Below are 25467 nucleotides of genomic sequence, written 5' to 3'. Positions count from 1 at the left end.
TTCGTGCCATAGACTCATTTTTATTAGTGTTGCCAGGTTTCTTCTGAAAACCTTTTACTGCAAACGCTCCGCTTGACTGCGGTTCACTCGATTCCATATCGAGCAGTTTCGACTTAATGACATCTGCGTCGATAGAAATACCTGAGTGTTCGATCGCCATTATCATTGGCGAAAACTTGTCCGGCAATCCTGCCAACAGTAACGATCCAATCCATTGTTCGTTTATGTCAAATCCCGTACCTTTTAACCGCTGTGATGTTTCAACAACTTGAGTTACGTATGACGTCATTGAATCACAATTCTCCAGCCTAATTGATATTAAATTACGAAGAAGGGTAATTTTTCTGGAAAAACCTCGATCATCAAACATCGATTTTAACTTGTCCCATAATTCCTTCGTGGTCTTCGTACTTTTAATATGGACGTATAAGGTCGGGTCGATTGTTAAAACTAGCTTCGCTCTGGCTTTTGCATCCAACGTCTCAGCTGCTGCAGTCGCTGCCGCCGTAGTTGGTTTACTTTCGTCGCCCTCCTTTTTGCTTAGGATGACATCAGTCATTCCCTCCAAGACGAGCAAATTCTCGGCCGCAAACGCCCACTCATCGTAGTTTTCACGGCCCTTCAATTTTGGCACATTCGCGATGAAATTTGAAGTCATTTTAACAAATAAACTACACTACACAACTGAACAATAATTCTGGACTAATCTGATCGCTTTTACTTTAATTTTAGTGAAAAAATTGCACTGGACACATAACCTAATAAAACTCGTGTTGACAGTTGCAAACAGACTAATTTTATTTTTAAATATACCGTTAACCGAGGTACAAGGTTTTGCTTAGCCACTAACAGATGGCAGCACTAGTATATAATACATGATGATTTTGTTACAATTTTAACAATAATACTGTAATCTAAATGTAACTAACTTTCATGGCGCATTAATTATACACTGTAATATCATGTAGGTAAACGTGTTTTCAATAAATAAATCAATAAATAAATATCTAAAATCTACAAAACTGTATACTTACTGGTGTAATAATCAATGAATCACCTCGGATGTCTGTCCAGCCCTGAAATAAATTATTAAGCTGCAAGCTGCAATCGATATGACAAGTCACTCTTAAACAGTCGCCATCAGATATATCAGAGCGGCCGAGGTACTCAAAAATATCTAATCACGCACCCTAATGTCTTGATAATAGAAGCGTGTTCAGATATTTGTGAGCACCTTGGGTGCTCCGATATGTCCGATAGCGACTGAACCAAAAACCAATGTCGATCATTCGACACTAACAATGCATGTTAAAACCAGACCGGCGTTACAGATACGAAATTGCTATCAAATTGTAAGGATACAATGTACCTAATTAATCTAATTATATGTGTTAAGAAACGTGACGCGGCCGTTTTGACAATAAGATCTTTGTTTTTTGTCTCGCAGACCTTTCTTTACTCTGACAAGCGGTCGATCGTTAAGAGATCAATGTTTTAGGGTTCATTCAATACTGTACCCCTCTATAACTCTGTATCTTTAGGTATTTAAATAAAAGTAAACAAAATCTACCCTCAAATGGCTCCTTAAGCCAGTTGAAGGTAGATGAAAATATTACACGATCAAATAATGTAGGTTAAAGTCAGGTCGGTCAGTAACTGATCCAGGCGGTTTTGTAATTTGTCGGTTAACGAATAACTGTTATAACTACCCGAAAATGTAGAAATTGTTTGTTTACTTTTAATTAAATAAAGTAACAAAACGTCCCGGTTACCGCGCTGTTCAAAATCGCATACAAAATGAGACTTAAAGGATGACTCACGTTAGACCGAGCCGTGTTCGGGCCGGAGCTTCCGGCGCTTACTTTTCTATGACATGACAGGCGATCACGTGATGCTTTCCATAGAAAACGATGCGCCGGAAGCTCCGGCCTGGACACGGCCCGGTCTAACGTGAGTCATCCTTAACGCAAACGCGTACGTCCGTCACGTTATCGAAAGAAATTTATACTAATTTTGTTTGGGTTTTGTAAAGACTCGCGCGTTGGTAGGTATTACATTCAAATATTATAATATACACGATGCTTTTTCAAAAATATGAATAAAAAAAATTCAGTTAGAAGCCCTCCACTGCGAAGTCGTCTTCACACATGGTGGAGGTAAAATACCTAAAATTATTCAATACAGCGAGCAGAAGTTCTACATACAAAAAATCGATTTTGTGTAGGTACTTAACAGTTTTTAGCAACGAAAACTATACCAGACATATATAAATATGTGTTACGATTTGACAATTTATTAATAACAAACAAATAGAAAAAATAAACTAAACGCTAAAATTAAAACTAAAATATAACAAATCTTAAACTAAACTTATAAGTAAAAAATGCTCCCCACCTTCACGCGTTATGGTGCCCAGAAGGCTGGCAGCGTTACCTTTTTGGATGCCATGCTTATCCTCTGGCCGAGGTAGCTGCCAGCCCTCCGGTCACCTGAGGTGTCAATGAGGCGCTGGGACATCATTTCCTTAAAGAAAGTTTTTGCGCTAGGCCCCCACGGTCCCAAAGTCTCTACGCTGTGTTACGTAAATGTTCAGGCTAAGTTTCATGTAATTGAAACATGTCGTTAAAATAAGAGCGTAATTTCGATTGTATGGGAGCTTTTTGGCAATGGGTTCGTATTGTGATTTTATCCGAGGGGAACTAGTTTTTGCACCACTCATAAACTACAACTCTCATTTAAGACATAAGGATAAAAGTGTCATTTCCACCGACAGAATATGTGTCGTCGATAAAACTGTAATACATATGTAGGTATATGTATAACAGTTATTAATTATTCTTAGGTACACTATTTAACTAAAACACACGACATATATGAACGTTAAAAAAAATGCCATATCTCAATTAAAATTAGGTCCATTAATCAATTATTGTTATGAATTTATGACTAGTTATGGCAAATAAACCGAACCCCACCGCAATCCACGCATCTCACTCGCAAACAGATATACATAGCCTATCAATACAAACAGTTATTCATACAAATAATAGATTCATACAAAAGCTCCATACACGGTGTGGGAACTAGAATTGTTAAACGTAACGCCAGCAGACAGGAGTGATACAATTATCTCCACTATATATAGACCGACAATAAATTGTAGAAATTAAAAAGTGGCAATATCGCAGTGTCGTCTCATTTTCTCAGATTGGTTTGAAAGGGACGACACTACGATGTTGCCACTTTTTAATTTATACATTTTCTTGTCGGTCTATACTTGCAAACTTGTAGCGCAGCGATACGTTGCGATGTGGCGCAACTTAAGGGGCCCACTGATTAACAGTCCGCCGGACGGTATCGGCCTGTCAGTTAGAACAAAATTTTGACAGTTCCGAACAACTGACAGGCCGATACCGTCCGGCGGACTGTTAATCAGTGGGCCCCTTTACGGCGTAATCCATAATCGCGCTACAAGCTAAATTCTAGCCATTAATCGATTGTCTTTATCTGTCATTTTGACTTATGCATTTGTAAGAATATAATAGGTATAATAAATAAAACATAAATTAGCAAATTTAGGCTTGTTAGTTGAAGGGGTTAGATTCTATATGAGAGGTATCTTTGGAATCAGGCAGAAAATGGACTAGTGGTTGGTACCTAATCGTATAAGTTGTACTTATACTTATTCATGTTAGCTATACCCAATGACCTTTTATTTATGTAGACGTGTGACGTTCATAGTTGACAAAATTAAAAATTTATCCAACGATTTTGACAGCTTGACAGGTTGGCGTCACCCATACGCCTAACTAAATATAGGTTCCGGAACCTATATTTAATGGCTCACAATCGTGCGCCTGGTACCATATCTACCTCAATTTACTTACATCTATATATACCTATATACACGGTGGCTAAAAAATGACTGCATTTCCGTAGCCAGGGAGGTTTTGGGATTATACTGAGCAACTTTTTCTATGGGACCAACCCCGAAATCGCGAAAAAAAATCCCTCCCCATAGAAAATGGACCAGCCAAAATGTATGAAAGAGCAAAAATTTTTGTTTATGTAAAGTCAGTAGTTTTTATTGATACCTTTGTCTTTTGTGAAATCTTTGTTCTTTTTTTCGCGCCTTATATGATTATTTTGATTATTAACTTTTCCTATGTGGTGTCCAATAATCGTGGGTTCAAACATCAGTCGTGCCGTATGGAGCAGAAAAAAAAACAGTCAAAAACAATAACTTCAATACAGGTCATAAATAACGTCACCTTATTTCAAGTATCACCATCATGCAGTAACTAGGCTTCTATTACTATGCTATTCACTCTTCACGCCACCAGTCATATCGGTATTAAATAATGCACGACAATGATTCCCACTTCCAAAGGAATTTCAACCTAAACTTCAAAGCCTTAAGATTCGTTTTAGCGCAGTTGTGGAAAAGTTAAATGCACTTCATGCTAATACGGAAGCGACAATATAAATGTTTTATTGTATGGAGAGATGGAAATTAAATTATTGTATTGGTATCGCAGCGTGACTGAACTTGTTAGGCGCATGCGCCTTAAGGGGATGGCCGCTTTTCGTTCGGTTTAGAATACCATTATAATGAGTTTGCTGATAGATCTAGATTTATAGACGTGTCATACACAAACGCCAAGACGGATACACCAATTTGTAAGAACGGAAAGCGAATATTTGTATGCTAATGAAAAACTTATTTAGCGGGGATACCGGGACAGCCCATCAACAAGACGGCCCAACGGTTCAAGATGGCTTCAGAAAACCATTCAATGCAAGTAACGATCGGTCGTTGAAAGAAATCTTTGTGAAAGTCTTAAGGATGACTCCGCGTCCGGGCCGAGGCATCTGACACTTCGTTTCCTATAATAGAAAGCATCACGTGATCACCAGTTAGGTACTCACCTATCATAGAAAATGAAGTCGGTTGCCTCGGCCCGGACCCGGGCCATTCTAGCTTTCGTCATCCTTTTATCTAACAGTGCACGTGCACGGCCTTCGGTTGAAATAAAAGATTAAGGATCGGTTGCTCTAAACCGTCTGCCATCATTAAAACGTACTAAATTTTAATGTACGGGAAGTTTCATAGTGCATTGCAGAGTGCCACTGAACAGTTTTTCAAGGGTGGGTTGGTGAGCCGGGTGGTATCAAATCTCCTGTAATTGATAACGTAGTTAGTTCGTTAAAATTTGCTTGTCTTGGTATATTTGACTTTCTCTTTCAGCTGATTTTAGTAAACCTAAGTGTACTGCACCTTCTATGGCGTAACCCAGTTCCCATATGGCCGAAAATCGGGCATTTATCAAGGAATGCAGTAATGACTCCCTTAATGCGCCATATATCATCGAGCCGCGCTAATATTTCACGGGCTCGTTACAGTCACCGTTATGGTGCATTTCGTATTATGCGATGATAATAAGTGTGTAAGGTGAATCGAGAAGGCGAATTTGTTTGTTTGTTGTAGCAAAGAAAACAATTATTGCTAGAAAAAGAACTTTAATAAAATGATTGCAGCTATAACTTTACTCTGGCGTATGCCAATATGCAGCTATAACCAATGTAATAGTTATAGCTGCAATCATCAGCTTGTCAAAGGCAGCAAATTTAAAAAATGTAAGCGCAAAGAGTTGATTTCCATAGAAAGTTTGAATTTCGCGCCTTTTTATACTGACAAGGCGGGTGTGTTGGTTATAACTTATACATATCTGGGAGACCGAGCTTTGCTCGGAAAACATATAAAAACTAAACAATGCGCGTTTTCCCAGAGGTAAGACCTAGCTAGATCGATTTATCGCCCCCGAAAACCCCCATATAGCACATCGAAATCGTTAGAGCCGTTTCCGAGATCCCCGAAACATATAAGTATATAAATAAATAAACAAGAATTGCTCGTTTAAAAGTATTAGATTTGTTTCTAAGAACAGTACAACATTTTAATTGTCCTTTATTATAACTTTTGCGGAACGTTGCGGAATACAAGTAATAAAATATCGCAAAGGTAGCCTACATACAAAGCTCCGAATTGAAATATTTCACTAAACTACCTACAATTTTATAGTAATAAGGGTATATTTTGAGCAAAAAAGTTTAAATAAATAAATAATTAAAATGGTAACGATAACTCGGTAGGGCTAATAGCTTAATTTTTAATTCCAGTTGGAATAATCGAGGTTGGGTGAGTTTTTAAATCTTGATTTTAGTTAAAATTTAAAATATTCCAAGAAAAGTCGCAAACAACGCTTAGTTTTATTGATACTATTGCAGTTTTACTAGATCGCATGATCGTCAGCCTTCTAGAAATAAACATGACAATAGACTTAACTATCAATTATTTCCATATCAATAGCTCCTGCCCTGGCAATTCACTATCCTATTTTAATGTTCTAACATTAGTCTGACGAGAAAATACGAAGATTCAGTATGAATTTGTGGGTCAATTTAAACTGGTTAAATTATTAGTGAATAGGCTGCGCGGGAGTCGATTTATTTATGAACGTTCACACATTCCTCGCGTGTATGGAAATCTAAGGTGTGGTAGCAGATGTTGAGTCCATACAATTCAACACCTGTGAAATGTTTGCCATAGCGGAAAATAATAAATTATAATACTAAAATAATAATAAAAATACCTAGGTTTTTTATTATATTTATGATAGTATATTAAATTTACTTTACCCCTACTACGTTAACGATTAAGCATAAGTGTCGGATTTGTTACAATTAAAAATTCTCATTTTAGACCCAGATACTAGATTATATTCAATGACCATAGACCGGGCAGGTCAAAAAATAAAATATACATACCACTACTCATCAGTCTTTCTCAATGAACTTATTGCATTCTAAGTAAGGTGCCAGAACGCAAAAGATAATAATATAAGTAATTTATTTGAAATTTGACATTATCAATTTCGATGTTTAGATAGGCAGGCCAAGGTGTCTAGATTATTTTGGAACTTCCAACTGAATAACTTTGCTTTATGACAAGAAATTAGGCTTGGCTCGGTTTTTACATACAACGAAATCGGCGATTTTCATATTTACCAAAACTGAACCATGATGTACAGTGAAAGAATTTTATTTCAGCACCATTTCGTACTTTGCCACAGTGGCTAGGGACCTCATACTATTGTTACTGTGACTATGTACGAAATGAAATTCCTTGAGCGTACGAATATCTTCTCGGATCCAATTGGTTGATTTACTATGGATCGCTAATGCTCGTTGCTCCATGTCGAAGTGACAAGTGACGATCAAATACAAATTATTCGCATAAAACAACAGAACAGCAAGTGTTAGTAGAGTAACAGCGCTAGCGAAAACCAGTATGCCATTAAAAATATAGAAATAGAAGTACCGTATGAAGAAGCGACCACACGCCAGTTTGAAATATACCCTCATTGGCATGCGAGGCGAGAGTTATGCCTTTGACCCGGCGACCGTTGCACGCTCACACTGCATTTCAATACGAGCCAGCTGTTTAAAAGAATATTAGAACTTTTATAAAGCTAAAGGAATTGAATTGATCATACAATTTAATGCTGATCCTGACATATCAGCTCAAATACCTAAATGTATTCATCATCAAATTGACGTTAGGTAATATAACCGTTTTTTTATCAAAAACGATTTGTTATTGAGAGCAAAATGTTGATAAAATACTCATATTGCCAAGATTGCACGATTATAGCTGTATTCAATACAGGATTGGAGGATAGAGAATAATTTCTAAGTTACGAGTAGGTACCAACCATCTTCAAATCACATTTGAATATTTTGGAAACAAGCTTTGAGCACGGTAATGTTAAAAATGCATATTAGGTACATTAATAAAATTGCAATGCATTGCAAAGTTCTTGAATCACCTACCTTCAAGCTTTCTAGGCAATAAACTTTAACCTAATAGTGTACTTAGCACTGTATTTTGCATGATAAAAAACAGTTTTCAAAATTAAGGCCACAAGACAATATACTTAAGTCAGTCAACCATCACGACCGCGCTTATCATAAAACTTAAACATAACGATTGACATAATTTCTTTCTTGGGCAATAAGATCGATCAACAAGTTTACCCTCAAAATCTGTCACATATTTTTATTTTTTTATGTTTATGGCTTTTGTGGACATGCTTGTTGATTCTGATATCACGTAAACAATTGAGATAATAACGATTAACCTTTATTTTTAACTATATTGAAAAAATCATACTAAAAATGTGGCCTAAAATGGCTACCGTGACTCAGACAGACCAAAAGAGAGATGGTGGAACATTTAAACAACGTGTGTCTATACCAGTGTTGGCCGTAATGGTTAATTCTAATTAACAATTAATCAATTGCATTAACCATTAATTCCGCAATTAATCAATTGCATTACGCATCAATATAATTAAAATTAGTTAGAATTGAATTTTGAGACGTTTAATTACATTGATTGTCAATCTGCATTAACGTTTAATGGAATTAAATATTTTTTTTCATAAACTAATAATTAATGTTACTTTTGCTTGGAACTATGAACATTATAAATAAAAATAACCATTACAAGCTTCAGTGAATTATCAGATCGTGATACATATTTTAACATGAGACTCTACACTATATGTTTCTATACACTCATTATAGGTGTATTCCTATTTGTCCCTGCCATATGTGAGTTGGAGACAAATGGGAAACGGGGACAAATGGGATTTATATGCAGAACCTATTCCATCTGTTCCAGGTGGGAACAAATGGGAAAACATCAGAAAATGATGTGTTCCCATTTGTTCCCACCTTATTGGTGTGGAGACAAATGGGATTTATATGCAGCGTCTATTCCATCTGTTTCAGGTGGGAAAAAATGGGAAAACATGGGAAAATATTGTGTTCACATTTGTCTCCACACCAATAAGGTGGGGACAAATGGGAATGTTTTATACGAATGAATATGAACGGCGGGGAACAAAAGGGATACACCCGATATTAGTGTTCCCATTTGTCTCCGCTCCAATGAGATGGGGAAAAATGAAAATATTTGTATGCAGCGTCTTTTCCCATGTTTCTATACACTCATTATAGGTGTATTCCTATTTATCCCTGCCATATGTGAGTTGGAGACAAATGGGAAACGGGGACAAATGGGATTTATATGCACAGCCTATTCCATCTGTTCCAGGTGGGAACAAATGGGCAAACATCAGAAAATGATGTGTTCCCATTTGTCCCCCCCTTATTGGTGTGGAGACAAATGGGAAACGGGAACAAATGGGGTTTATATGCAGCGTCTATTCCATCTGTTCTAGGTGGGAACAAATGGGAAAACATCGGAAAATGATGTGTTCCCATTTGTCTCCACGCCAATATGGTTCGGACAAATGAGAAATATTTATATGCAGTCTTTTCCTATATGTTTCCCGCGGGGACAAATGGGAATACACCCATTATTGGTTATAATGGGTGCATTATTGGTGTATTCTAGGGCTTCCAAATACCGGACTTCTTTCAATACCGGTATTAATACCGAAACTGTCTTCATCAATACCGGGATCCCGGTATTGACTATGAATCGCTTAATTTTTTTGAGTTTTATTAAAAAAAGGCTCACTGTATCACCAGATACGTCAGTCCTTAGCTTAGAATATTAAACAATAATAGCCATCTGCAATAATAGGGAATATTACGCAAAACTCTGCATAGAGGGCGTCACTAACTCAATCACATGGGTTACCGTGAAACACGACAGTCGAAAATTCGTTTTCTACCTCTCTATCACTCTTGCTTATTCGATCGATAGAGAAACAGATAATGAAATTTCGATTTTCGCGTTTCGCGGCAAGCCACCTGTAAACAAACCGCCTTGAAGCATCAATGTCATAGTAAAACTTGTCAAAAAACTGGTTAAGGCGTAGTATGTAAAGTTACTCTATGGTTTACTAAACAAATTAGTGCTGCACTCTGGCGGCAGAACAGTGCAGTAATACTTCCTATTATAATTTCACCCTCCAGGTTGGCAATCATTTTATCCGCCTTGTTGACTTTACCACTTTCACTAGTCACATTTTTAGTTCAACCAGCCAACTGTATTCAAATTTGCCACCAAAAATTCGTTTGCGATAATAGTGATAGAGCTTAGCGAAAAGAAACTGCATTTTTGGCAGAAAGCAAGCCGCTTTGCCCAGTGATACTAGGGACCAATCTGATAGATTTCATCCGAGGAAACACAAATTTCATTCACTAGAATTCAAGATGGCGGACCATTTCCAAAATGGCGGCTGCAATATTTAAAAAAATTATAGACACAAAACGGCTGCACCGATTTTAATGATTGATATATCGATCAATTCGTATTGACACTTGTAATCGAATAAAAAGTATGGCATTTAAGAAATTAAAGATGGCGGCCGAATATTAAGAAAATTGTGTTTTTTTTTCTTTATTTTTTTTCCTTCTAATGAAAATAACAACTAAATATTCTATATTATGATCACATATTCTTTCATTTAAATGAAACCTGATAATATTATCTGCAAAATAAAAAAATAATCTTAACAATCCGTTGAGTAGTTTTTGAACTATACTCATTTCAAAAAGCGCGTAACTGCCGTCCGAAACGGCCCGCTCGCGCGGCTCGCGTCAAAACTGAGAATTTTGATGATTTAAAGGTAAAAAAAGAACTGAAAACATATTTACTTTATTTATTGAGCTATAAATAAATTGTATTTCTGCTTATTATTTGTGACCATCACGGGAAAAGTTATGGGGTGGATTTCAGCACAAAAAATTTCACCATACAAAAAATTAATTTTTTTAAATGTTTAATTTAACACGATTCTAGCTGGGTAAAGTAATGGGGGGCTGTATATTGAAGATATGTATGGTAATTATACAATCATTTGTGGCTTATATTTGAAGTTATCGCTTTCGGAAAATAAAAACGCAAGATGGTGATGACAACCATGGTATGGTAATGACTCTTTTATAGACGGTAATGACACTGCATGTACGGTAATGACGATTTGGGAACTAATTTACATATGTATTAAAAACGTATTAAAAAAACAAAAACTTTTTTTAATTGTAATACTTTAGAACTTTAATAAACATTACAAATAACATGTTTTTGAACATAAGACTAGCTACATAAATTATTTTTAGAAAATTATAAAAAATACATTTTTTTCATATAAATAAATATATAACAAGTATTTTTATTGTATAATTTTAAATAATTTATGTTCCGAAATAGGCAATTTATGTATTCATTTATTTTTTTGGATTTTTTCAATGTTAAATCATATTAACAATATTGTATTCTTATTATCAGTTTAAACCCGCATCTTCTTTTATCTACTGCATAACTTGGTATTTATGTCATATTATAAAATTACTGGCTTACCAATGAGCTTAATTTTTATGATATATAACTTTTTTTTGATAGTTTGATTCATTGCACAAGTTTGTATTTTTGTTGTTTTATTAATTAACTTTAAAAATAGCTATAATGATTGAAATCCATATATATGTTGTTTAATAGCTAAACATTAATATATAATCAGTGTTTTATAAGCAAGACCCCTACTTGTAATGCATGTCATAAGTTACAAAATGTTAGGTATTGGGTCCGGTGACTACCCAATGGTATAATTATTAATTGCTGTAATTATATACATCAATTAATATAATATTATCAAAAAACATAAAGCCATCACGATAGTGAGCCAGTACCGTAGCCTATGGTCGCTTAAAACTTAATATATGTTGCTTGTTTAAATACTTTGTTTTAACACGACTAACATGCAATTACAGACTCTAAGTTGCACGATTTACATTATTAGATTATAAAAAAAAAAAAAACATTTGTATGTTCTAAGTTCTAAATAACCTAAATTTTAAACTGAAATAAATGTCATATACTAAGAAAAAGTGACCAAGGCCTCCAGTGCCCCAGGCTGGAATCGAACCAGCGTCCTCTGCTATCGCGGCAGGTGCCTGAACCACTCGGCCACCGGGCCACAGCGACATTAGTCAAATTTTCCAAGTATATGCACTTCCTACTGAAGGCTTGTGGCGCCCCCTGGCCATCTCTAAGGTAGAACAGTATGGTTCGAACCTTCTATCTGGATCATTCTCATGATGATACCGAGCTAGCGAGAGAGATGGCGCTGCCAATCAATACTATGAAGTATTTGAACAAATTAAATTATTTTTCAGAAAATCCATCCCATCCATCCCAGCCATCTCTCTCGCTAGCTCGGTATCATCATGAGAATGATCCAGATAGAAGGTTCGAACCATACTGTTCTACCTTAGAGATGGCCAGGGGGCGCCACAAGCCTTCAGTAGGAAGTGCATATACTTGGAAAATTTGACTAATGTCGCTGTGGCCCGGTGGCCGAGTGGTTCAGGCACCTGCCGCGATAGCAGAGGACGCTGGTTCGATTCCAGCCTGGGGCACTGGAGGCCTTGGTCACTTTTTCTTAGTATATGACATTTATTTCAGTTTATAATTTATATAGTAGTGTTTCTACTTGATAAAAACAAATTAAAATATTTTCTGAAAAATAATTTAATTTGTTCAAATACTTCATAGTATTGATTGGCAGCGCCATCTCTCTCGCTAGCTCGGTATCATCATGAGAATGATCCAGATAGAAGGTTCGAACCATACTGTTCTACCTTAGAGATGGCCAGGGGGCGCCACAAGCCTTCAGTAGGAAGTGCATATACTTGGAAAATTTGACTAATGTCGCTGTGGCCCGGTGGCCGAGTGGTTCAGGCACCTGCCGCGATAGCAGAGGACGCTGGTTCGATTCCAGCCTGGGGCACTGGAGGCCTTGGTCACTTTTTCTTAGTATATGACATTTATTTCAGTTTATAATTTATATAGTAGTGTTTCTACTTGATAAAAACAAATTAAAATATTTTCTGAAAAATAATTTAATTTGTTCAAATACTTCATAGAACCTAAATTTTGCCTACTTCAGTCAAAATGTTAATTAAAAACTAAGCATCCTCTAGTGTGAAAGAAATAGTTATATCTTCTTCTACATTTATTCTACATTTATAAGTAGGGAGTGCTCCCGGTACCGGTTTTCTATACAAACACAGTACCGGAACCGGGAATTCCCGGTTCTCGCCATACAAACTCAGTACCGGGAGAATTCCCTATTTATAAGGTAGACATTATATAGTGTTAGAAGACATAGAAAACGTTTTTCAAACATACAGCTTAATTTCATAATGAATTATAGCAAAATAACTAGAAAAGTTTCTGAGAACCGTCATCACCATACACATGAAATCATCACCGGTCATCATTTTTTCCCGGTGATGATGGGTATGGTGTTGACGATTTGAGAGTTTCTTGTTTTTATTTCTAGAATACGAATAATAGTAGTTAATGTCTATGCTACACAATAAACTTCATGTAGTTTGCCATTCATTTCTGTAATTATTTCTAATATATCATTTGTAACTTTTTTAAACCAAAGCATAACGGTGATGATACTCTGTTGTGACAAACTACGTTTTACAAATTTGTTCGTAATATTTCTCACGATTCAGTGATGTGACTTTATAGTGAAATTATTTTTGGCATTCTATACTAAAGTGAAAAATAGGGCAAGGACCTTTAGCGGTATTTCGTTGTTCATACACCGAGATAAGCTCACATTGACATTACCATGACGGTGTTGACGAATATTCGTGACAAACTTTTAAATATTTTTAAATGTACTTTCTCGGTGAAGGAATTATTGCATATTTTTTCATGTGTTAAACAACAACATGGATAAGTAAAAGAAAAATCGCAATCGTACGATAGGTATGCTATAATTTTCACTGCAAACAAAAAGGTTCAGATTTTTCCGGTCGACGGTGATGATTTTAGACACATAAAACATTTTATATAAAAAAAACTATTAAGTTATTGGAGATGGTAATTGAAGGAACATGAAGATAATAGTTCTTAAAAACATATAAAAAAGTTGCAACTCGCACAATCTACTAGTTTTTTTTATAAAGCACCCTATGGCGGCTGGCGCTTACGTCGCTTAGCACCGCAATAGTATTGGAGCGGCGTTAATAATAGCGTAAGCGCCATCCGCCCTAAGGTACCTATACCCGTGGGTTCAAATTTATTCCTCTTTATCATCTTCGTCCGATGTGGATGAACTGAAAGAAAAGAAAATTCATATGAAATCGGAACAAAATATACCTAATATAATTAAATTAAATATATAGAGATGAACTACGCCAAACTAACTTCCATTACTATCTCAATGTGTGTAGTATTGAAATAGTAATGGAGGGCGCGACAGTTTGGCGTGGTTTATCTATAAGTACCTTTCGTTTTTGCAGTTGCCTTTGCAAGTGCTGCATTGCACTGTACAGGGTAGACCCACTCTCCGACACGTGCAGCGCATTGTTTCGCAGCCTTTTTTACAGCCGCAATGGTCCAGGTATGATAATTCACGCCACATCGCCCTAGCATCAGACCATTGCGGTTCCCAACTGCCATTAGATGACTTCCAACCCCAAGAGGATGGCAATGGCACAGAGGCATCATCAAGAATAAGGGCATATCACCCCATACGTGGCCTGCTTGATATGTGAGACGGAGCGCGTGTTTATGTAATGCTGCCGATGTTGGTGGGATGCTGGTTACCAATTTATTTTTAGTAGCAAATAGCTCCTTGCGTACCAAGTCGTCCGACGAATGTGCTATTTGTGGGTCATATAGGTAGCAGGTGAACTTTTCCGGCATAGCCATGATTTCTTCAGGAAGGCTTTGTAATGGCTGCGATATTTGTTTTAAAGCTGGTGTAACTTCAGGGTGTGACAACCACGTTTTGAAGCAAGACTTATTTCCTTTTGTATGGAAGTAAGAAGTAGTGTCACACCCTGTAGAGGCGTGAAAGTCACGAAGAGCGGTTGATCTGTCAGAACCCAAAGTATTTGCTATTTTATGAACATCGCCATAACGGCGTTATTTACAGTCCCAGTTAATAGCCATAACTCTTGCAGTCCACTCTCAATTGAAGTTTGATGATATGATATCAATAACACCAAAACATCTGTATCGAAAGATCTAATCAAAATACGCCTAATTTCCTGTTCTGCCTGATCTTATGAATAGGAACACATGCAGAAGAAGCTGATGGCCGCATCGTACTTCACGCAAAAGATCAGGCAGAACAGGAAATTAGGCGTATTTTGATTAGAACTTCCGATACAGATGTTTTGGTGTTATTGATATCATATCATCAATCTTCAATTGATAGTGGCCTGCAAGAGTTATGGCTAATAACTGGGACTGCAAATAAACGCCGTTATATCGATGTTCATAAATAGCAAATACTTTGGGTCCTGACAGATCAATCGCTCTTCGTGGCGTGAACGCCTCTACAGGGTGTGACACTACTTCTTACTTCCATACAAAAGGAAAGAAGTCTTGCTTCGAAACGTGGTTGTTACACCCTGAAGTTACACCAACTTTGAAAGAAATATCGCTGCCATTACAAAGCCTTCCTGAAGAAATCATGGCTGTGCTGGAAAAGTTCACCTGCTACTTATATGACCCACAAATATCACATTCGTCGGACAACTTGGTACGCAAGGAGCTATTTGCTACTAAAAATTAATTGGTAACCAGCATCCCACCAACATCGGCAGCATTACATAAACACGCGCTCCGTCTCACATATCAAGCAGGCCACTTATGGGGTGATATGCCCTTATTCTTGATGATGCCTCTGTGCCATTGCCATCCTCTTGGGGTTGGAAGTCATCTAATGGCAGTTGGGAATCGCAATGGTCTGATGTTAGGGCGATGTGGCGTGAATTATTATACCTGGACCATTGCGGCTGTAAAAAAGGCTGCGAAACAATGCGCTGCACGTGTTCCGACACGTCTACCCTGCACAGTGCAATGCAGCACTTGCAAAAACAAAAGGTACTTATAGATAAACCACGCCAAACTGTCCTGCGCTCCATTACTATTTCAATACTAATTCATCTCTATATATTTAATTTAATTATATTAGGTATATTTTGATCTGATTTCATATGAATTTTCTTTTCTTTCAGTTCAACCACATCGGGCAAAGATGATAGAGAGGAATAAATTTGAACCCACTGGTATAGGTACCTTAGGGCGGATGGCGCTTACGCTATTATTAACGCCGCTCCAATACTATTGCGGTGCTAAGCGACGTAAGCGCCAGCCGCTATACCTTTTCCCGTGATGGTCACAAATAATAAGCAGAAATACAATTTATTTATTTATTTATTTATAGCTCAATAAATAAAGTAAATATGTTTTCAGTTCTTTTTTTACCTTTAAATCATCAAAGTTCTCAGTTTTGACGCGAGCCGCGCGAGCGGGCCGTTTCGAACGGCAGTTACGCGCTTTTTGAAATGCGTATAGTTCAAAAACTACTCAACGGATTGTTAAGATTATTTTTTTATTTTACAGATAATATTATCAGGTTTCATTTAAATGAAAGAATATGTGATCATAATATAGAATATTTAGTTGTTATTTTCATTAGAAGGAAAAAAAATCAAGTAAAAAAACACAATTTTCTTAATATTCGGCCGCCATCTTTAATTTCTTAAATGCCATATTTTTTATTCGATTACAAGTTTCAATACGAATTGATCGATATATCAATAATTAAAATCGGTGCAGCCGTTTTGTGTCTATAATTTTTTTAAATATTGCAGCCGCCATTTTGGAAAAGGTCCGCCATCTTGAATTCTAGTGAATGAAATTTGTGTTTCCTCGGATGAAATCATTCAGATTGGTCCCTAGTATCACTGGGCAAAGCGGCTTGCTTTCTGCCAAAAATGCAGCTTTCGATGTAAATATCGCCGTAAGCCCTACTACTATAATACAATTCCTTGCTCATTTCTTTCCACTCTTTGATATAATTTTAAGAACTAACTATATTAATACACACCAAATATTTATCTATGCATATGCACCGATCTTGTTTCAATTAAATGATCTTCTTTAATTATTATGACGACCGGTCTGGCCTAGTGGATAGTGACCCTGCCTGCGAAGCCGATGGTCCTGGATTCGAATCCCGGTAAGGGCATTTATTTGTGTGATAACACAGATAATTGTTTCCGAGTCATGGTTGTTATCTATGTACATAGGTATGTATTTATCTCTATAAGTATGTATATCGCCTAGCACCCATAGTACAAGCTTTGCTTAGTTTGGGGCTAGGTTGATCTGTGTAAGATGTCCCCTAATATTTGTTATACTTTTAAGTGGGCAAGTAATATTCTTGATACAGCCGAATTTAATCATTTTTATGGAATTTAAACGGTATAATCGGCACATTTTCCTTGTTTTTGAAAATACCGGGATCCCGGTATTGCATTAAAAAATACCGGTATTGAAAAATGCGTTTTCACAGACGGGATCCCGGTACTTCGGGATCCCGAGATCCCGGTATTGGGAGCCCTAGTGTATTCCCACTTGTCCCCTATCCACGTGTCCTACTCCATACATGAGAAGGGACATATGGGAATACATCATTTTCCGATGTTTTCCCATTTGTTCCCGATTCGCGTGACCTACGCCATGCATGAAGCTGGGACAAATGGGAATGTTTTATATAAATGAATATGAACGGCGGGGAACAAAACGGATACACCCGATATTAGTGTTCCCATTTGTCTCCGCTCCAATGAGATGGGGAAAAATGGAAATATTTCTGTGCAGCTTCTTTTCCCATATGTTTCTATACACTCATTGTAGGTGTATTCCTATTTGTCCCTGCCATATGTGAGTTGGAGACAAATGGGAAACGGACAAATGGGATTTATATGCAGAGCCTATTCCATCTGTTCCAGGTGGGAACAAATGAGAAAACATCTGAAAATGATGTGTTCCCATTTGTCCCCACCTTATTGGTGTGGAGACAAATGGGAAACGGGACAAATGGGATTTATATGCTGCGTCTATTCCATCTGTTCCAGGTGGGAAAAAATGGGAAAACATGGGAAAATGATGTGTTCCCATTTGTCCCTTCTCATGTATGGCGTAGGACACGTGGATAGGGGACAAGTGGGAATACGCCAATAATGCACCCATTATAACCAATAATGAGTGTATTCCCATTTGTCCCCTCGGGGAACATATAGGAAAAGACTGCATATAAATATTTCCCATTTGTCCCCACCTTATTGGTGTGGAGACAAATGGGAACACATCATTTTCCGATGTTTTCCCATTTGTTCCCACCTGGAACAGATGGAATAGACGCTGCATATAAATACCATTTGTCCCCGTTTCCCATTTGTCTCTACACCAATAAGGTGGGGACAAATGGGAACACATCATTTTCTGATGTTTTCCCATTTGTTCCCAACTGGAACAGATGGAATAGGCTCTGCATATAAATCCCATTTGTTCCCGTTTCCCATTTGTCTCCAACTCACATATGGCAGGGACAAATAGGAATACACCTATAATGAGTGTATATAAACATATGGGAAAAGACGCTGCATATAAATATTTTCATTTTTCCCCATCTCATTGGAGCGGAGCCAAATGGGAACACTAATATCGGGTGTATCCCTTTTGTTCCCCGCCGTTCATATTCATTCATATAAAACATTCCCATTTGTCCCCACCTTATTGGTGTGGAGACAAATGTGAACACATCATTTTACCATGTTTTCCCATTTTTTCCCACCTGGAACAGATGGAATAGATGCTGCATATAAATCCCATTTACCCCGTTTCCCATTTGTCTCCACACCAATAAGGTGGGAACAAATGGGAACACATCATTTTCTGATGTTTTCCCATTTGTTCCCACCTGGAACAGATGGAATAGGCTCTGCACATAAATCCCATTTGCCCCCGTTTCCCATTTGTCTCCAACTCACATATGGCAGGGACAAATAGGAATGCACCTATAATGAGTGTATAGAAACATATGGGAAAAGACGCTGCATAGAAATATTTCCATTTTTCCCCATCTCATTGGAGCGGAGACATATGGGAACACTAATATCGGGTGTATCCCTTTTGTACCCCGCCGTTCATATTCATTCACATAAAACATTCCCATTTGTCCCAGCTTCATGCATGGCGTAGGTCACGCGAATCGGGGACAAATGGGAATACACCAATAAGCACCCATTATTACCAATAATTACCAATAATGGGTGAATTCCCATTTGTCTTCGCGGGGAACATATGGGAAAACCCTGCATAAAAATACAGAGACAAAAATTACGATGTTTATTCTTGTTAATTGTTAATTATCAATCACATTTTTAATTTTCATTCAAAATTGATTTAATTTTTAATGGTTTGTAAAGCAATAACCATTAATTCTTTTTAATTGTTAGTGGTTCGAAATAAATTAATATTAATGCAAATTGATGATCAATGCAATTGATAATTAATTTTCCTTCAATGGTTAATGGTTAATGGCAATTAACCTTTTCAATGGTTAATTTTTAATGGTCAATTGCATTAACGTTCGGCCAACACTGGTCTATACTATATAAGTCACTTTGTTGACCTTACTCTATATCGTCTGTGCTGAATATATTGCGCATGTCAAGCATCTAATTTATATGCTGATTTCGCTAATATCAAAAGAGTGCTCGTAAAGCATGGCGTTCTTTGGTAAAAGGTCTTAGTAAAGTGATAACCACGATGGATTGCCGGGTGTTGACTAAAGAGTAGTTAAGCGCGTTTTAAGATTAATTATTCAGTCGCCATTTTGAAGTTTAACCGGAAAACCGTATTGATTTGTCGTACCTATATACTCGTAGAGCTAGTTATTTGACAGATGACAAATTTCAATTAGCACGAAAATAAAATTAAGACTATTTTAGTTTTTCACCCCGGATTTCGCGCATGATGAAAAATGCTTGCCGTCACAACAAATTAAAATATCTTTTAATTTATAAATACTAAATTGTCGACAACTTTACAACCCGGAAGTGCACCGACGAATATGACAGTTAAACCTTTAGGTAATGAACAGCCCACATTAAATAAGTGTCGTAAACTTTATTCAATATGAATTGGATCATAAAATAAAACGAGCATACGTTTACGTCAATTATAATGATTGTTCAATAATTATTGCTTTATATTTTAACGATTCTTTTTGTCATTAACTTTACGGCGCAGTTAAATTTAAGTGTCGCTATTGACACCGCGGTTAACAATATTGTTTGTTTATGGACAATATATTGTTAATGTTGGCACAAATCATATTTTGTGTAATTTGACACTAATTGTTGGATGTGAAAGGGCCTTTATCTGTCAGGTGTGGTTTGTCATTGTTGATTTTAAATTAACTTTATAATAAAATCAAACATATTTCTGGTATTGATTCAGAATGTAAAATATAATCTTCCGTTACTCTTAATCATACACGAAATTACAAAAATTACAAAAAACTAGCATTAAGATTTCTAGTAAGTATTGTATTCAAAAACATGGATGCAGACCTGCAGACTGTGCAGTACGCAAGGTTGTATGTTTTGCGTACGCACGCCAGCCACTCGCCTACCGAGTTCTTAGATGACTATCGGCACTCATGGCAGGTGGCACGCCTACCGCTACGCCTAATAATTTTCCTCACACGCATTCGATTCCGAATAGAATCGACTGCATCCGATGAATCGATTCCGCTGTGACATAAATTTTATTAGCTGTGACGGGACGTGAGAATACACTCTATAATTTAACCGCGAGTATTTGTGTTAGATTTGTTGAGGTATTGCCGTTTGTGCTTATTTGAATATTTTGAAATTGCCGTCTGAATTGTACCGTCCGACATAATTATTTTGTTTAGGAATTACTTCAGTGATACTGTTCATTCATTGATTATAAATTATATCAAACGTGAATTTCCAATGCCTGTGTCTGAAAATTGGGATCGAGACCAATGACCTTTTATTTGGGTCAAACAGATCACTGTGTTATGTCTTTCCTGTAGACATACACAAGAGTTAAGGGCTATAAAGGTTAATTTTCTTATTTAACCCTTATCCACGTGAAAAGGTCCTCCTTTTATTTAAAGAACTATGATAAAATCATTACTTACATGCCCACAAGCTGTTAACTATTGCACACAGGAGAGAAAACTAGTGTGTTATCGCGAACAGTACATTTTTCTCTCCTGTGGGCAATAGTTAACAGCTTGTGGGCATGTTAGCAATGGTTTTGTCATAGTTCTTTAAATAAAAGGAGGACCTTTTCACGTGGATAAGGGTTAAATAAGAAAATTAACCTTTATAGCCCTTAACTCTTGTGTATGTCTACAGGAAAGACATAACACAGTGATCTGTTTGACCCATTTATGTAGACGTGTGACGTTCATAGTTGACAAAACTAAAATTTGATCCAACGATTTTGACAACTTGACAGGTTGGCGTCACCCATACGACTAACTAAATATAGGTTCCGGAACCTATATTTAATGGCTCACGATCGTGCGCCTGGTACCATATCTACCTCAATTTACTTACATCTATGATCGAGACTGATTTTTTTTGTAGACAATGTGTCAGCCATAGTGACGTTTTGTCATTTTTGTTTGAAGAATCGTCACTTTTGATACTGACATATCTAATCCATATCGTATCTACTCGTAATATTTAATGTATCTTTAAGTTCGAATCGGGCCGTCATACATTTTCAATTGAAAACTATATGTCGAAAGAATCATCCCTTGGGTGCTCAGGTTGAGCACGCTTGTCTGTTGTCATTGCCGTATGAATAACGCAATTCTAATCCGACTGTACCGATTACATTAAAGCCTACCAAAGCCTGACGTCCGACGACAAATGACGGACAACCGGGTGCGTCTATCTCATGATGGATATCTCCAGATATCGATCGCTGATCTCTCTCACATGCATTAGAATATTTAATGCCTGTATTGTGCTTGCGAAATGTTTGTACAGTTTTGCGTTTGCCATCCGTTTGAATTCATTTTCATCATATTTGTCAAACGTTTGTATAATATTACCTAAGCTATGTTCAAAATATTAAGTGATATCAGATTAGTTGGTTTGACAAAAAGATATGTTTTATATTGGAAAATTGATTTTATTTCAATTAAAGTTTCTTGCGTTTTGAGTGAAAAAGACAAACAATTATGTATAACCTACCTTTGAAACAGTTTGTACAACATACCTACATGCTCTCTTATATATTCCTCCTATTCCCTCTTATTTCACTAAAAAGGATATTCCTTGTTCACCATGTGCTGAGAAGGACTGAAAAAGTCAAGATATATTTAATTAATAATTACAAATCATCATCGCCATTTACAAATACCGGCCAAGAACTATCCAAAATCCTGGAGGTTAAGTACAGGATCGCTCATTTTAATGAGTAGGCCATTTTAATAATACATTTGACATAAAAAATATATCTAAATGGTGTGACTTTGTTCTCTTCGTCCGTGCGTCTCTCTCGCGTCAATACATGTACGGACAAGTACAAGAGAAATGCACACGCGAATGATGAATAACTAAACGACATCACTTGGATGTCAAGTGTAAGATCGAAATGGCCTTTAGGAGGGATTTTTAATGAGTCACGGCTCAGTGAGCATATATGGGTTAAAAGAGACAACCGTTACTTAATAGACCACTTTATATTGACGATGTATCGTACATTACTCACTTATAGGGATGGTCAAAAACAAATATGTTCCGATCGGACATCATTAGGAACAAAACTGTACCGGCATATTGTCACGCGCGGAGTCCATACAATAATAGCGCTACGTGATGCGCGCGCGGCTAATGAGCACTGCCTATGAGAACGTTCGGATACTTCGGATATATGTACCTACGAACTGTAACTGTAAGAAGTAGATATAGTATTGCTAATAATTTTCACTAAATAAGCAAAGAAAAAAATTTATTTCATAATTAAAATAATACATAAACTAAACATAAAACTAATTAAAAACTAAACTTAAATATAAATAGATAGAATAATATAATATATATATAATATTCTATTTGCTCAATATAAGCAAATAGATAACAACGAATTACATATTAAACAACGAATTAAAAGATACCAAGAGAGGAAACTTGAGTTGTAGTCGTCTCACCAAATTTAAATCTTTGTAAATGTAGATTTTCAAATAGGAATAATAGGATAATTCTATGATACCCCACTAGACATAATGCTTCGATTTTCGAAATTCAATTATTTATCTAGCTGAGTAACCTTCCGCGGCGTACTACTCGCTTTTTTATTATCAACAAACAGAAACTTAATTACTAGAGTCTGTGCGGAAAGAGAAGAGTCGTGGAATGTATGGGGCTCAATACATTCCACGACTATTATTCTCTTTCCAAACAGACTCTAACTGATAGAGACGTCGACCTAGTCCAAATATAAGGAAGGCATAAAATGAGAATAAGGGGGGAAAATTTCAAAGTAAATCTTGAATATACTTAGCTAATAAATTGCTTATTTAGAAAATAAAAATATGATCAAAATAACTCTAAACACTCAAAAGTAAATAGTTTCAAACATGGACTATTTTAGTAGTTTACGAAAATATCGGTAAATTTACATAAAAATTATAATAACATTAATTGTTTCTTTGATATCACAGAAGGTTTCTTTAATGATTTAATTTAATACTACTACCAGCTACTACATAGATGGCACATAAATAGTTTCTTTAAATAATAACTGGAACTTGGAAACCTAAATAATAAACATATTCATACTAATTATCCGTCCTCCGGTAAACAAAAAAATCCACGCCAAATGTTCTCTTTTTCTCTTTCTACACGTATCCGAACGCAAAACTCCATGATTTATAACGAGACCAACTAGATCTATGGCGATTATAGCCAACTATGCGACATGATCGACCATCGGCCCGCAAGTTATTGCTGTAATTATGTCTTTTATCAAATACTAAAGAGGCGGGGATATAAAGAACGACCGTTTGAGAGAAAACTAACTTTAAATAACGAAGAACGAAGGAAGTAACTTTCAAATTCCTATTCTAGATATTATCTACTTCTTTCTAGATATTCTACTAGATATATTCTACTAATGATGAAAATGACGTTGATAATGGTTTTCTTAATTTTCGAATAACTATAATCCTGTAATACAACTTTACTATGGTCCAGTTTTTAACATTGATTATCAATGAGCCTTTTTGATTTGTACTCGTTACATTTATTTTGTTGCTTTGATATACTAATGCTTTTTCTATATTAGATGCTCATTATAATTTGAAAATATTTATACATATTTTACTGGAACTTGAACTTGGACTATAGTTGTAAGTCGTGGACTAAGGTTACCTGATTTTACGGGAGCTCAAATAAATTGGCGATATGTACTGGATATGTATTGGAGAAACGAACGCAAGTGAATGATGAGATTGATGAGCTATGACGGGGAACAGAGAGGTATGGAAAAAAAAGACATGCTGCGCCGACCCCAAGTGAATGGGACAAGGGCAAGCAAATGATGAGTACCGTCAGAGTAATACTCAGAAATGAGGATGTATTGAGCAAGAGGAATTCATCCACTACATAAAATCTTAACACTGTATCTGCTCGGGTTCCCAGGAAATCTTTTATGACAATTTGCGCAAGGCAATCGTTGCCTGACAGTTATAGTGTGACCAAATAAAATTATAATTTCCTTCTAGCCCGGGAGTTGAGAATATTTTACGAGGTTAAAAGACAAGGAGATAATATTTAATTGTAGTTTTATTAACGACCAAGTTTTTTTGACGTGATATTTAACGTCTTATAAATCGATGAACACCGGTAGCATGCACGAAAAAGTGTCATGTTGTGGACAAATCTCCATGGTAACGTTGTGGACGGATCTCATGGTAACGTTGTGGACGGATCTCATGGACGGATGTAATGTAATGGTAATGTTTTCTTATGACGTTATCACGCAAAATTATCGTCCGTAAACCGACTTTACAGACAAACATATTTGTTATCAACAGTTATATTCACTGCTAGATACACAATACAATACATACATACATACATACATATACAATTGTATGTACATATATACCTCCAACGACTAGTCCTGCGTTACCCTTGTCCAACGGTTCCCTGCGATATTGTTCAGAACCCCTAGTGTACATTTCATTCGATAGCGTGTCGAGCGTTCGCGTTTGCGTTATGTCTATTTTTGTATGGGATTTAGAACAGCGCGCCAAGCGGGACGTTTTGGAAACTCAAAATCCATGTACAAAATGACACTTAACGCAAACGCGTACGTCACGTCACGCTATCGAACGAAATTTACGCTAGGGGTACAGAGGGGCTACCGCGAAAACCGAAATTCGCAAATTGCGGGGATCTTTCTCTTTTACTCCAATAAAGGCGTAATTAGAGTGATAGAGAAAAATGCCCGCAATTTGCGAACTTCGATTTTCGCGGTTATAG

General features: G+C 36.6%; 1 long non-coding RNA gene across 1 annotated transcript in view; it reads right to left on the bottom strand.

Annotated features, from left to right (window-relative positions):
* Positions 1–25467, bottom strand: part of LOC134795335 (uncharacterized) — a 224826-nt gene extending 199359 nt beyond the window's left edge. The window contains exon 1 of the long non-coding RNA XR_010144804.1: positions 25395–25467. This is a non-coding gene — a long non-coding RNA (uncharacterized LOC134795335). The remainder of the gene's footprint in view (positions 1–25394) is intronic.

The sequence above is a fragment of the Cydia splendana genome, chromosome 12, assembly GCF_910591565.1.
Source record: "Cydia splendana chromosome 12, ilCydSple1.2, whole genome shotgun sequence".
Classification (NCBI taxonomy): Eukaryota; Metazoa; Arthropoda; class Insecta; order Lepidoptera; family Tortricidae; genus Cydia; species Cydia splendana.
This window is presented reverse-complemented; position numbering and strand designations above follow the sequence as displayed.